The 16,896-nt window shown below is 32.7% G+C and overlaps 1 non-coding gene across 1 annotated transcript; it reads left to right on the top strand.

Annotated features, from left to right (window-relative positions):
• Window positions 1–227: 227 nt before the first annotated feature.
• Window positions 228–333, top strand: LOC148764708 (small nucleolar RNA R71). Its single transcript, XR_016024393.1, has one exon. It is a non-coding gene; the product is annotated as a small nucleolar RNA R71 (small nucleolar RNA).
• The last annotated feature ends 16,563 nt before the right edge of the window (window positions 334–16,896 follow it).

Raw genomic sequence — 16,896 nt, 5'->3', positions numbered from 1 at the left:
TGTGTAAACAAAGAATTAATCGCATCTAATTCATGAACTCCAACAATTTTTCTTGTACCCAATCTTTCAAATGCTATTGATAGTTATTGGGAGCCATCTTCTCAAGCAAATCATAAGCCTTATTGATGGATTTACTCATAAGTGCACTTTTAACTGCAGAATTAATAATAGTTCTAATAAGTCCTAGCAAACCATTATAAAAAGTCTGAACGTACAACTACTTAGGTAATCCATGGTGAGGACATCTTCTTAACAAATCCTTAAACCTCTCCCAAACCTCATATAGTGATTCAAAATCAAATTGCATAAAAGAAGTGATATCAATCTGCATCTTTGTTGTCTTGGCAAGTGGAAAGAATTTGGCTTAGAATTTTTGAACCAAATCATCCCAAGTACTAATGGAAATAGTAGAAAGCATATTTAACTAACTCTTTGCTTTATCTCTCAATTAAAAAGGAAAAGCCTCAATCTTATGGCATCATCAACAATACCATTAGCTTTGAATGTGTAGTAAATTTCTAGGAAATTCACAATATGAGCATTAAGATCATCATTAGGCAAACCCCTAAACTAAATAGAAGTATAAATCATCTGAATGATTGCTAGCTTAATTTTGAAGTTGTTGGCTTGTAGAGGAAGTCTTTAGATACTAGAGTGGAGACCTTGCACTAGTGGGACAACATATTCCCTCAAAGACTTGGTTTCTTCCCCTTATTGATCAGCCATTATTTTTTTCAGAGTAGAAACTTGTTGATTTTTCCTCTAAAGTCTTCAAAAGGTTTTCTTGATTTCTAGACAAAAGGAACAATTTCTAAATTTCTGCCTCTTCACATAAAACGACTAAAAGTGCTTGAAAAATTAAAGAAAAGAAAAGTTTGAATTAAAATTAAGAATGCTTGGTATTAATATTAATAAGAAAGAATTGAAAACCAATTCCTCGGCAACGACTTCAAAAACTTATTGTTTAACTTTCTACCCACGCAAGTATAAGCATCGCAAAAGTAATATAATGATGAGTAGAATATCGTTTTCACAAAGAATTATTTTAATTCTTAATAGCTAACTACTAAAATTAACAATAAAAATTGAGCTAAAAAGAAAAATTTAATCAAACTTAAAAACTAAAACTAATCTAAATTTATTGAACAAAATTATTTAATTAGACTTGATGGACTTCTAGACCTAAGATTATGATGCCCCCTGAATACTTCATTTGAATATTGTCTCACTCTCTTTCTTAACTTAGTTTAATGTATTAAGTTGCTAGCCCAAAGTCCTAAATTATTTACAAGTCTCTGTCAAGGTTCTTATAAAAATGCCTTTCCTTATTAACTTACTATATGTCTATGCAATTAAAATTGAAGAAAGATTCATTAAGTTTATGCTCTAATCCTGGCTATGTATGTCTTATAGGTGTATGTCTAGGCTTTATGGAAATCAAACCACCTAATCAACTTAATGTATTTGATCATATGCTATTCTATTCTAAGTCTACCTAAATCTCCTTTATCCAGTTTTAACTTAGGTTTCTAATTCAATCTAATTGGTGATCAGAGAATTATAAGCATTAAAATATAATAGAATAAACAATCAAAACCATTAACCATAAGCAAACGAGAGATAAATAATTCAGACTATGTGTTGAGTTCAATCACAATCTTAGATAAATAAATTAGTTATGTATAAAGTCACACATCATCATCAATTAAGTTTAATCATCAAAACCTAAACTAAGAAAATAAGAGAACAACAAAAAAAGATAAAAAAAACACAAAATTATAATCTTGATTTCTAAATCTTCTTGAACCCCTTTGATTTCTTCTCAACTTCAATGAGACTTTTTTCAATGACTTTATGACTTATTCTTGGCTCTCAATCTGGTGTTATGTGTTTCTAAAAGGTTTCTTTTATAGGGATTTAAAGATGGACCAAGTTGGATGAAGAAAGAAGTCAATTCTAACTAGGCTCATCAGACTACATGAGCCATAGCCTATCTCCACCAAGATCGAGGCCTTGACCATTTAATTAGCAGAAATTGTAATTGCTCTAGGACTACCATAGTGCTTCAACTTTGACAAGATTTTTGACCACGTTCCAAGCTGAAAGTGGTAGTGGTAAACATAAAAAATTATAGCTTTTTCTCTTAGCTTTCGAAATGATATAAGAATTATCTCATTTAGAGTTCTGTAGTCAAAATATCAAGACATGTGTAGTGGAAATCTCCACCACAAAATTGCTCTCTTTTTCCCTTTAAAAGTTTTCCTTCAAGAAACACCTACAAAGGCACAAATAAATCAATAAGAACTTATGTTTAATCACATCACCACCAATTTAAGCACAAAATTAATTAAGATTAGATTGACTCTCCTAAACAATTAACTTAAAGTAATTAGATAAAACTTACTAATTTCAATGCATTACCACAAGAACTAAGCCAAATTATTATCAAAATTAAGACTAAATAACTCCCACCACATTTCTGAAGGTTGGAAGACTCTGAATCACAACTCCAAAAAAAGATTTCAGCTCAAATAATTCAATACTCTTTGTACTCCTCTTCTAGCATTTAAGTATTCTATTGTATCATTTATTGAGCATTCATTCTTTTCTTCACTAAACATTGTACTTAACTTGCTACTCAACCTTTAAGAGGTATTCTAGCTACACTTATATTTCTTTAATTATGTTCACTTGAGTGGTTATACCTTAACCAATTGAAAAAGTAGTGTTTGGGTGGTTATACCTTAACCAAGATAATGGGTAGAGTGGTTGTGCTTTGACCATGAAAAGGCATTATATTGAAAGGTTGTGCTTGATCCATAAAATGCATTGTATTGAATCTTTTCAATAGTGGATTTTAACCTCCTAAGTAAATCAAGGAAGAGGACGTAGGTAAGAAGATCGAACCTTTATAAAAATTATTGTGTTGAATTTTCTCTCTCTTTCTCTCTTTTAATTTCATTTGTGTTTCTAACTTCTCTTATTTAATATGAAATCAATTATCTTGTTTATTCTAAAAAGGTAGATTTGACTTGAAAGAACTTTATTTTCTTGAAATTGAAAAGAAAAGTTTCAAAACATGTAATTATTCCAATTCACCGCCTCTTCGAACTTTTCACATTAAACTTTATGGCGTAAAACAAGCTCATAGGACTTGGTATAGGACATTAACAAATTTCTTGATCAAAAAAACTTCAAGAGTGGAAATGTTGACTAAACTTTTTTCATAAAACGAAGTGGCAAAGGTATTTTAATTGTGCATATATATGTTGATGATATTGTTTTTGGTGCCACTAATGAATCATTATGCCAAGAGTTTGCCAAGTCTATGTAAGAGAATTTGAAATGAGAAAGATAGGGGAACTAAACTACTTTCTTGGTCCCTACATTAAACAAAGACAAGATAGCACATTCATAAATCAAGCAAAATATATAAAAGACATGCTAAAAAAGTTTGGAATGAACAGCTCAAGATTATATAAACCTCTAATGAGCACAACAACGAAGCTCGATCAAGATGAGCAAGGTAAAACCACATATCAAAAACTTTATAGATCAATGATTAGCTCATTGCTTTACTTGATTGCAAGTAGACCATACATTAGCTTTAGTGTAGGACTATGTGCTAAATTCCAATCATCGCCTAAAGAGTCACATGTAAAAGATGTCAAAAGAATATTCATATATTTAAGTGATACACCAAGTTCAAGCATATGATATTCTAAAAGCTCAAGCTTTGATCTCCATGGCTAATCAGATACTGATTTTGGTGGGTGGCTATAAAATAGATAGAAAAAACATTTCAAGAACTTATCAATTTTTAGGAATAATACTAGTTTCATGGTTTTCTAAGAAAGAAAATAGTGTAGCACAATCAACATTAGAAGCTGAGTATGTAGTTCCTAGAAGTTATTGTGCACAGATTCTTTGGATGAAATTGTAGGTAAATGCCCTTGAGCCAATTGGATTGGTCAAGGAATATATATTGTCATTTAATGCATGCTTAATTGCATAACTATATGTGATAGAGGTTTTCCTTCATATTAGTTCAATAATAAGGAGTTATTAAGTACTAATTGGATGAAGCCCGTGGAACATAAATGTGGCATTCCCACTGGGGGACCCACTCCAAGGTATTGTTATAGCTAGAATGGTTAAAGGCGTTCCCTTCGGGGGAAACAAAAGGTGTGGGTTCGAATCCCAAGATTAGAGGGCCGCTGCAGCAAACTGGGAATGTGATGATTTGACCACGGGTAACAATACCTTGGAGTGGGTCCCCCGATGGGAATGCCACAATAAATGCCTTCCAAGAGAATTGTAAAGTTGTTACAATTATGAGATTATTATGCATCAAAGCATGGTTCTAAAATTGTTCCTGGTCATTGTATTGTCAAGATAAGGCATTGACAATACTCTTATTATGAACATGACCTATTACTTAAGCATAACATGTGGGTGCTTGTTAAAGAACAAGTTCATTGAACATGACCTATTATGAGAATTGTAACACCTTTACTTTTTGATGTAAATTAAGTTAATTGAGAATGAATTATGAAATATATAGTACTTTAAGGACTTTAGTGATATGCTATGTATGCCAAGTGTTTAAGGGTATACATAAATATATATATACTCATATACTTAGGCAAATTAGAAAAATATGAGATAAATCCTATGATTTGGAGTTTTGATTTTTATTCAATTTGATAACTAAGGATATTTATGTATGAAATTGAGTTATATGAATAATTTGAGATGTCGTGGTTGAAAGAAAATAAATCATAAGCTTTAGGAATGAATATAGAGGCTTAAAGAAGTGAGAATCTACATTCTGGGCATGATCTATTGATAGATGCTCTACATCTATTGATAGATACAAAGAAAAAAAGCCCAAAAAAGTAAGCTAGATGAACATGTATCGATAGATTGCCTTATTCATCGATAGATGACCACTCGAGAATTCTGTAAAGCAATGAGGCTAAGAAACTATCGATAGATTTATGAATCTATTGATAAATGGCCAAACGGGGAAAAATAGAAATAGGACCAGGGTATAATCTATCAATAGATGAAGGTTAACAACAACATAGTTTAGTGACATCAATTGATAGATCAGTCTGGAAACATGCAAGTAAAAAGGGTTTTTGAGCCATTTGAGCTATTTTCCTCGAAAACTCTTTTTTCCTCTCTAGAACCCAAAACCTCTTAAACTGATTTTTGGAGCCATTTGGATTGGATTGGAGCTTAGGAAATGTTTTTGAAGGTAAGATTAAGCATTTTTATTGATTGATTTTCAATTTAATCGATTAATAACATAGATTCAATTTGGTCCAACTTTGGAAAAATTTTCTCCCTTGAGTTTGCTAAGGATTTGGAACTAGGAATTAAGCAACCGAGAACCCAAGGTAAGGATTTAGCTTAATTGTTGAGGGATTGAGCTTATATATTGAAGTTGGTTATATATTGAGTTTTTATGATGTTTTGTTTTTAAAGGGAGATTGGGCAATTGGATGTAATTGTGAGCTAAAAGACCACTAGAGGCGGAGAATCGTAGCGTGGCTGTGGAGTACCTTCATTTGCCACTATGAGTGGGTCTAATTAAAAATGCATGTGATGCATGACACCTTGATAGAGGCACTGCCATGGTATTAGAATAGAATATGTTTATGTATATATATGTTTGTGTAGATGTAAGTGCCCAAGCTAAAGAGCGAAAATATGAATTGAGGGTTTGTGTGCTATGATGTGAGCCACATGGGTGGCCTTTATTGTGTGTGCCTAGACTAGTAGGTCTTAAGGCTATAATTAACCCTTAGGAGTAGATCACCTTAAGCAAATGAGATGTTAAGAGGATTTGATCTAATGATGCCTTGGAAACATAAAAGTACTTAGGACCCTAATCAAGCTTAAGGACGATTGAAGCTCGATGAGTGTGCTTTATGGTTTAATAAGGAAATGTGAATGATAAAGGCATAATGGCCTTATTTGTAGATTTGTGTTTCATCTAAGGAATGAATTTCAAGACATTGATCTGACTAATGGTAGAGTGGAGTTCAATTCCCTTTTGACTTTTGTTTGCCTACAAGGATGGTGGTAAGTAGGGACGATGGTATTAGTCCCGCCTATGATTCCTGCCTGTACTGCTTTGATGCCACCTGTCTGAGTTTACTTAGGGTGATGTTAACCATCAAGAGATCACTATGGTCGATGACTTTTCTAATACCCTATACCCCATATAGTAGTCAACATAACCATATCGATAAGACGAAGGGCTAATTGACATGAATTTAAGAGTCAAAGAGCGGTGATGGGTGAAAGAAATATTCTAGAGTAAAATATTTTACACGTGAGGAAATAATAATTAAATAATAATATTTTTATTAAGTATGAATTAGCAAGATAAAAAATTATTCGGAAGTTAATCGTGGCATAATAAGACATTTGAAATATTAATATTTTATTTGATGTTGCAATTAGTCATGAAGGAGAAGTATATGGTCAATCTAAGTGGGGGAGAAGAAGAACGAGGGAATTTCGGAGAAAAACGACATTAGTAGAGCCCGTGTGTCTTTATTAAATAAAGCTAGCACGGGTAAGTATATGTTTAAATATTATGGTCATACCACATTGAAGTGCGAACTTGATATTTTATTGGTACAAGTGTTAAGGTAGAAAAATAGAAAAAAATTGGAATTAAAAGATTGCGGGAGGACTTAATTATAAAAGAGTAAAAACCTTGAAGGGCAAAATGGTAATTTTGCCATTAGCTTGGTCAAAGCTTCCAAAGGAGGCTTTGAGTCTTATTTTCTTCTTCCATGACCGATTCTTATCCACCCAAAAATGCATTTTTTTTTTCTTTTTCTTCATGCTTCCAATGCCATTTTCTCTCTCCACCATGAAAAATCAATTTTCTTTCATTTTCTTTTCCTTTCCTTTCTTTTCTTACTTTTTCCTTCTCCTAACTTCTTAGCACCAAAACCCACAACTTTTAATCCTAATTTTCAGCACAACCAAACACTAGGAGAGAGAAAGAAAAATATCTCTTTATTTCCTTCATTTTTAAATCCAAAATGTATGTATTTTCAACTCTTGAATTTTAGAATTTAAGGGTTATATTTTCAGATTTTATTTCCTAATTTCTTTAAATTATTTTTTTTGAAAATATTATGTTTTTGTTGATCTTTATGCCTCCAAGCTCACTAAGGTAAAGAATCTTTAAATTGGAATAGTTGGTATAGTGGGTTGTGAATTAGACTAGAATTCTAGGTTAAATATTAGGCTAGAATGTAGTTTATCTAGTGTGTGTTTATTAGAATTATTGAGTTCAAATTTATAATATATTTGAAGCTATTATTGTTTATTGTCAAATATAGGTTTTAGTGGTACTTCAAGACTTAACTTGGAGTAAAGCCTTATTGGTGCTAATTTTGTAAGGTGGCATTACCAAGGTGAGTGAACTTGCATTAAAATATTTTAGGAAAAATGCATATGTGTTTGATTGAATCACTTGAAATATTTTATTGGTCTTTTCTTTAAAATGTGCATGGGAACAAGCCCTTGATGAAAGTTTTTATGCTATGAAATGTGTAATATAATGAAACCATGTGTTCCTATATTATGTGGATATGTATGTTAAGCCTTGAATGATAATGTTGTATGATAACTATAATCGTGCATGTGCGATGTGGGAGTGCACATGCCTGTGATGATGTGGTGTGGGAGTGTACATGATATTTACCATGTGCGGTGTGAGAGTGCACATGAGCTGAGTTGAGGATGGTGGTTGCATGCGTTGAGCCATGTTGACTAGTGTGGGAATGATCTTGATATATTTGATGAATGTTTGAAAATATATATATATATATATATACAAAATGTATACATGAATTCTTACATGCCTATGTACCTGCCCTGTAGAGCAGGGATGTTTGGAAAATGAAATGTGATTGCATTGATTATTGAAAGTTGAATTTCCTAAATGTTTTAAAACAAGTTAAGCGTCAACATGGTATCGAGTTGTTTATGATATACAAATTGAATGGTTTTAAAATGAGTGCATCATGTTTTCAAAAACCTTCCATATCGTTTGCTTGTTCCCTTCCTATGTTCACTCACTGGGTTTATACTCATTCTTTTCAACTTCATGTTTTAGTTTTCAGGTTCGAAGATAGTTGGATCCTAGGTAAAGGTGCTTCCTCATGTTCATCATACTGTAGGTTTACCAAGACACTCCATGATAATACCCATGCCAGAGTCACTCCGTTGATAGTCAAGGTCTTTTGTATGTGTATATGGTTATTTAAATGTAATTCATGAGATTTGTTATAAACACTGTATGTTTGGTTTTCATGATAATGTCGCCACACGTTGGCAAACGGTAATATTATTTTGTGAATGGTATATGTTCGATTACCATGATTTATTCTTGAGAAGAAATTATTTTTGAAAACTATGAATTAAGAACTTTACAGGTAAATGAGGGACAAAAGGTATAATGAATAAGTTTCATAGAAAGGCTTGCTTGAGCCCAATGGGCCATGCCTATTGGGTCCATGTGCTGGTCATGGCTCAGGATTTGGGCTGTGACAGCTTTGATTTTTCGCCAGCTGCTTCAGCACTGTGCATGATTTGTTCTCCACCAATAGCTTGGCCCTTAGCGTAATTTGATTCTTTTCCAATTGGCCGCTGAGCATTATTTAACTTCGTCCAGGGGAGGACCACTTGTTGATTTTATTTGCATATGACGTGAAATAGCCATGGAGTTGCTTAAATAAATATGGAATGAATATGATGTGATACTTTGGCAACTAGAGTGTGTCGTGGAGAATGAATTGAATATCTTTAATTGGCTTTTAGAATAAGTCTAATGATAAGTGTGAAATCTTTAGAGACATTGAGGATGATGATATGCCCTCACATTGGAGACTTTAGGGATAATGATATGCCCTATATTTGGTGATGTTTGCTAGAACATCTAGATGCAGAAATGGTGCATATATTTTATATATGTGATTAATTTATATGATTTCGTTTATCTGTATCACTCACAAAGTATTCGAGTACTCACCCATTTTTATACAATGTGCAGATGAATAAATCATAGAACTGTGTGGTAAAAGTCATCATGCGACAAACTGATCTTGGCATTTGATAAGTCTCCACCTATTGTGTCAATCATGAGCTTCCAATCCACACTTAATTTGTTATGTATGTAGGCATTTTATTCCTAAGGAATAATGTAAGGGTTATTGTGTACGAACCCGCCTTAAATGACCAATGTATGGCCTTACGAATATTTGTGTGCATTATGAGCCAAGGATAATGTATTATATTTGAACTTATTATGAATATTTTATTATTAAATCCCTTGGTGTTTATGTTATGTGATTTTAAATTCTGAGGCTTGCTTAAGTCTAGTGGGCTTACCTATTGGACTCGTGCACCAGTCACGAACCCTTAGGTTAGGTCGTGTCAAAGTTGGTATCGGAGTACCTAGGTTAGAGAGTCTTAGGTAAATTTGTGTCTATCAGCGTAATGTCGGGATTAGCGTAGAGTCTTATTAATGGTTTTTGACTATAGCATGAATTATGAGCAGGAGGCTGCACGAACTCCCAAGTTTTAGTAAGCCTAATTTTTGAATTTTACAATTATGATTTTGAACATGGTTTTGCTTTGTCTTAGTACAGGTTGCTACCTAAGATGAGATGTACCTCAAAGGCCATGGTAGAGTGGTAATTCTATTTTATAAATTATTTTAGTCTAATTTTGTTAGTAAATATTAGCGAAGTCCTTAATTCTCAATTATAATTTTGTTATTTTTAGTTATTTTTATAATTAGTTTATTTTTAAGTGAGTTATTTTAATTTAATGTTTATTTCCTTTAATTTGGTTATTGTTTATTAGTTTTTATGTTTTTTTTGTTGCACTTAAGGAAATTGGGTTTAATTTTGGAAAGTAAGGTGTTGAAAGACTCGAAAATCTACTTGCATATGTTTTAGTGTTTTGACCATAACTCACTTTACAGGACTCAAAATGATGCTATTCTTGTAGCATTGGAAAGCTAAGAGATAGAGCTACAACTTTCATGAAGATTACTTTTCTCAATTCGGCATCAAAGACAAAGAAAATCATGTTAGAAGATAACTAGGTGTACTATTGTTGGAATGGCAATTCTAAGGCTGACAATTGCTCTTTAGGCCTCATTACACTATTAAGCCCAATAGTTAGAATTAGTAGGTTAGTTTAGGGACTTGTACGTTAAGATTGTTAGTATAAATAGTATGCTTTATGAGACATTAAACAAACAACTTCTGGAGATTCAAGAAGCTAGAAGTTGAGGTTGAAACTTGGAGAGCAAGGCTGCAAATATTTGTTTTGTTTTCTTCCTTAGCTTTTATTTTTCTTGTTACTCTCAATGATTGAATTTTATATAATGTTATTGGTCTTTGCAATTATGAGTATCTCTTTCTTTCTTATCTTTGATGGGATTTGAAATGTTTATTCCAATTTGTTCTTAATACTTTTAATTGCTTGATCACCACTTAAATTGATTTAGGAACCTAAACAAACTTGGGAAAGGGAGTTTAGTATAAACTAAAATTGGGATAGCATATGATCATATTAATTAATTTGCGTATAGGATAGGGATATACTTATAGGCCATATATAGCCAGACTAAAGCCTAAACTTAATGAGTTTGTTTTAATTTCAATTTACATAGAAATATAGTGTTTTGATGAAAATAGATATTTTTATAAATAAATTGAGAGACCCTTATAAATAATTGAAGACTCTAAGTTAGTAATTCAACCTATTGAAATAAGTTAAGGAAGAGAGTTAAGATTTAGATAAAGTGTGAGGGATATTGTAATCTTAGGCTTGTTTGATTTGATTTTTATTCAAGTTATTATTACTTTGATTTGTCTTTTTGGTTAAATTTTGGTTAATTAATTAATTTTGATTATTTGGATAAGATTAAATTGTCATAATTTTAATGCTTAGTAAAATTTTAGATCAATTTTCTGTGGGATCGATACTCTACTTGCTTATATACTATCTATTCGATACGTATAATTGCGTAGTAGAATTTAACTGACTAAGAGTAAGATACCTCAAATGAGCCTATGAAACCAACACGAATGTCCACGTTAAAGAGCCATGGTAGGAGTAAAGCAATGAGACACACTTACAATGCAGAACAAAGTTATATGTACACTAATGATAAGAATATGGGAATCAGGGATGACTACCTTGTAAAAGGTGTCACCCTTGAGGATTTAGTAGTAAGGTTGCAAAGTTTGGCTCATGAATTTGCTGAGTTCCGCAATAGAAGTGAGGCATCAACTGAGGAATGGGTTGATCTAATTTACAAGATTCGGACTATGTACCTTAAAGTGAACATCAGGGAAAGGGTATTGAGGTCACTTTGGTAAATTTTATGAAACTAATGCCCCTAACATTTACTAGTTTAAATGCGTAGGAATATCCGTAAAGGTTTTTGGAAAACATGGAGTGCATTTGTTTGGCTTTAGGATGCTCCACAATCGGTCAGTGGAATTGGCAGGTTCTAGACTAAAAGACATGGCTAGAATATGGTTTATTACACTTAAGAAAAGTACACAATCAGGGTCATCTCCAATAATATGGGAGGAATTTGTCCAAGCTTTTCTAGATCATTTCTTGCCTGAAAGCAAGAGAGACATTAAGGCATAAGAATTTGAGACCTTGAGACAGACCACAAACATGACAGTGACGGAGTATGATGTTCGCTTCACCCAACTCTCAAGATATGCTCCTAACTTGGTCCTAACAAAACAAAAAAGTATCAAGAGATTTATTCGAGGACTACTTGAATTGCTTTTTAGAGTTTTGGCTACTTAGAGGTTTGCCTCATATGTAGCTGTCATGACCCGGTACTCCCCTTGAGCCCATGACAACCGTCGCGACGTCCCGATAGACATTTATCGCCCGGAATGCCAACTGGAACCTCGCAAGGCTTTAATATCAGTTTTCGCACCTCCCTTGTGAGCAAAAGTTGTTAAGTATCATGTTTTCAGAGATTATGCATGTGTTTTCCACTTGCATACTACAAAATTATTTTTCTATTGTTTTGATTTGGAAATAGTTTATAATGCATGACTATTATGAAATATGATTTTTGAGATTATGAAATATGTGTTTTCCACTTGCACACTACAAAATTATTTTTCTATTGTTTTGATTTGAAAATAGTTTATAATCTCTCAAAACATGATACTTAACAACTTTCGAGATTTTTGAGATTTATTCTGAGAAAAAATGACCAAAATGCATGATACATTTTTTCTATTAAATAGTCATACTATATTTTTTTCTCAAAAATCTCGAAAATTATTTTATCTCCCCTTGATACTACATTTCGAGATTTTAGCTTCATCAAATAGTCATACTACATTTTTTGTCAAAAATCTCGAAACTAGCTAAAAATGTAGTATGCAAGTGGAAAACACATATTTCATAATAAAAAATAAGTTTAGATGTCTAAAACATTCATTTGAAATGAAATTATGACTATTTGAATATAATAAAAATATTTAATAAAATATTCTATTTTCTTATAAAACAATATTTATAGAGTTACCGGTAAATAATTTTTATAGCATAAAAGCTAAATAAATTCATACATACTGTAATACAGATAACCAAAGTATAAAATTTAATTTACAGTGACACGTGGGCCCACGAATGACTAAAAGTATCAAAAGCGGTAAACCTAAGTTTATGAGAATGCAAGTCCAACTATAGCCCTCAACGAAATGAGCTATCTACCGACTATCCTCAGCCTGAAATGGGTGAAAAGGCTGGTGGTGAGATTATATAATCCTAGTGAGTAAACAAGTACCATCTAAAATATCTAGAGCTGAGTAAATGGAGACAGATAAAATAGTTTAACATATTGTAATTCATGACCTTTCAACTCATTTCAACCAAATAAAATCAATTCATATAAATTGAGTAATCAACATGGCTTATGAATTTCTTAAAACTTTGGCTTATGCTAAAATCATTCTCATACTCAGTTATTAGGGATACCTTGGCCGAGGGCTATCCCAACCGAGACTGCCAAGGTTGTTAAAAAGTTATGTACCCATAAATCATGTTTTTATTTTGAAAGCATAGTCGTTCATTGGCGTTGGCTGAATTCACCCTTACGTGGTGGTTTGGCGTGAAGTGAGCTCTAAAGTTTTAACCTCAAGAGTTATCCAACCACGCCTCTCATACTAAGTTATGAATATAATAGGGTTACCGTGCCCCTCTAATAGGTTGGTCCACGAAAGCCGTCCACTATAGCGACCAATTTATAACCCACCAATTCAATAAAATTCAACAACATGACATGGCAATTATTTTATTTCATAGCCTCTCAAGGCAAATTAACAGTTCATACATTTTCAACACAAATACCAATTTCGCCATTCATGCCAATATTATCATAAGCCATTCAATTCAAACCATGATTTATAACACGACAATTAGTCTCCAATTACTCCATTTTCAAAACCGTCATTCAATTTCAAGACAATTCTATAAAATCATTTCATTTAAATACATTTTGTTTATAAAACTTAAAAATTTACCATTTAAACTCATTTTCCATAAAATCACAAAAACGAATTAAAATTCACTTCAGATAATCAAGATGATGATAAGGTTACTCACTATTTCGGGAGTCGAATTCTGAGTACTTCGATTCTTGATCTTCGGGTACTATCTCTTTACTTTTGTCAGAATGCTCACCACTTAAACATAATGCACAATAAGACATTTACTACATTTGTGCTAAATTGTTATAAAACCAATTCAGGCTCTATACTAATGCATGAAATGGGATGTGAAATACTCGGGTAACTATCTAAATATGGTGTTCAATATAAATTTAATTATGTACCTAAATAAAACGATATTGGCCTAATTCGATCTATCACCCGATTAATTGGCCAATACGTCCAATTCAACTCCAAATAATTCCATTTTTCTTCCAATTCTCCAAACCATCAAACACAAGTTAAATAACTTGAAATATGGAAAAATCATCCTCACATTTCTTCTTGAGAATTTCGACCATGGTGAGTGCATCAACATTATGATTTTTCCTACTTGATTTTCTCACCATAATTCATCATTTCCTAACCAATTTACTTGAAATAAAATCAAATCCACCATCAACACTCTACAAGGAAGATTCGGCCAATGATGAACTCATGAGGAATATGTGAATTTCAAGCTTAATTCTTACACTTAACACCATAAACAACTAAAATCATCCTTATATCTTCAAAATCTATCTAAATCATCATCAAATTCTCTCTCCTAGGGTTTGATCAGCACACTATCCTTCATGATATCTTGTGATTCAACCATGGAAAATAAGAAAAAATGCTTAAGAAAGGTAGATCACAAGCTAGAATTGAAAAATCTTACCTTTTATCACTTGTTTCCTTGAATTTTTACACTTTTCCCTTGAATTTTTCCACATAGGGTTTTGTTCTTTCTTTTTCTTCCTTTGTTCTTGCTTTGGCTGGCCTTATGAAGGGAAATGGGCTGATTTTGTGCTGATTTTTAAGCCAAATAATAAATGGATGAAAATTTAACACATGTCACCATTCCATTGGTCCATGTGTCATACTTACCCGTTAAGCAATCTCTCTCCACCACTTAAATTTCCTCAATTATCCATGATAATATTGGGTAAAATCCATGTGCTGGATAAGTGTTGGGTGGTGTAAAATTATAATTTTGCCCTTGGGGTGGCAAAATGACTATTTTGCCCTTATCCTCAAAAAAATGCTGGAATTAAAATTCTTCACTTCTCAAACTCAAATTATGTTCTAAATAGTCAATCTTGATCAACAACTTCTTCCAACATTCTAATTTTTAACCTCGGGTGGCAAAATGATAATTTTGCCCCTAGGTCATGAAAATTCCAATTTGACTCCAAATCGATCCTCGAACTCCGAATCACCATTTTAAGTCATTCTGGGGTTTTACAATTCTCAATTTCATCTTAAAATCTCTATTTGGCCTAGTTCGAGGCTTAATTCAACTTATATGTACCATTTGGTACATTGTCATCTTTTAATGATTTTTGAGGTACCCAAGTAAGCAAACATGCATTTTTATCTAAGAATGACATAATAAACATATTGTAAAGTCGGGCTTGACAGTAGCAGTGGTGGATGTGGCTAGAATGATTGAAACTAGGAGATTGGAATCCAAATTGGAATGAGGTAGGGGTCAAAGAGCTCAAACACAAGACTCTTAGGGTTGAAGAGATTTTAGCACGACTAAGAGTTCTATTAGGATGGGCCCTGCAGCCATTGGGATTCGTTAAGGTTTGATTCCGATCATGTAACAATATCATTCATGTTGAATGATTAGAGGTTTTTCTTCATCAATAAGACGTTAATTATAATGGATTATAAGTCTAATTGGATGAAGTCCATGAGATTCATATGCTTTGCAAGGGAATTGTAATGGGTTGCAGTTATGAGATCCCTACGCATCAAAGCATAATCTTTAAATGTTTTTGGTCGATGTATCATTGAGACTAGAGATCAATGATACCTAGAGACTGGTACATTCTATGTTTTTTTCTTAAGAAGTAAGCAACGGATCTCATAGGTTGAAGTATAGAGATACTTGGAACTAAAATGTAGGTGCTTGCCTAGGAGAGCAAGTTCACTGAACATGACCCGCCATGAGAAGTGCATTTGGTATTTCACTCAAGTGTTTATGCCATACTTCTTATGTATCAGTTGTGTAAATAGTCCTTAGACTTGAGACACCAGGTTGTCTTATACGTGGAGTGCTATGCTTTGATTTCATCCCTACGGGTGCCTAACCAAGGATGCCAAAATAGGATGCTTTCATGTATAGCATGAAACTTGTGAAGGCAAATGAGTGGTCAAGAAAGAAATCATCACCAAGTGATTTAGGGGACACATCCTAACAATTCTTGATTAATATTAGCTTATTGAAGTCCTTGGCCAAGGTGACTTCGAGATTATGAAAAGAGTTTCATAAGTCTCAATAAAGCTAATGATCTAATTGTAGGAATGAATATGGAGGTCAAAAAGAGTAGACACTGCACCATGCTCTTACCATTTCTTGGATATATGATGAAGGAATGAATTATACTGATAGACTGTATACGAAAAGGTCGACGAAGAATTCTTTGACTCTCCTAACAATTGGGTGGCCATGATGCATTACCAGATGCTAATCTTGGTCTACGAAATTGAATTAATTGATTAACATTACAATTTAATTCCATTGCCAACTTGTTAGAAAACTAATAAGTCACACACAAAAGTTGTACTATTAATTAAATTAGGAGTGTGATAATTTAATTTAGACTTAAATCATACTCTAGGTTTTAACTTTTAAGGACTTAATTAGGATAGTTTAATTAAGATTAAGGTTAATATTATAAATAGTTATAATATTATAACCTTAATTGCAAACATGACAAAAGGAAATTAATTTGATTTTAATTTCTAATGATTAAATTAAAAGGGTTTAATTAAGTGTTGGGCCAATATTATAATGGGTTATAATATTGGGTCCTTAGTTGCAATTATGGGAGTTGTTTAACCTAGGTATAAATATCACCTTTAACTACTCACGTATGGCTATGAAAACCTAGTTGTCAAAAACAACCAAAATTCTTTAGCCACCTTTTGTGGTTGAGAGAAAAATCTTGTGATGAATTTCTCTAGAGTGATCCAACTTATATTTTGTGTGAAGAAAAGAACAATTGTTGTCCACTCTGCTAGCATAGAGAGTAGCTAAAAGCTCCTACCTTGCTGAAGGTCCAAGTGAAATTGTGTGGATACCGTTGAAGGCCAAACACTTGGG

The sequence above is a fragment of the Theobroma cacao genome, chromosome 1, assembly GCF_053813885.1.
Source record: "Theobroma cacao isolate CCN51 chromosome 1, ASM5381388v1, whole genome shotgun sequence".
Classification (NCBI taxonomy): domain Eukaryota; kingdom Viridiplantae; phylum Streptophyta; class Magnoliopsida; order Malvales; family Malvaceae; genus Theobroma; species Theobroma cacao.
This window is presented reverse-complemented; position numbering and strand designations above follow the sequence as displayed.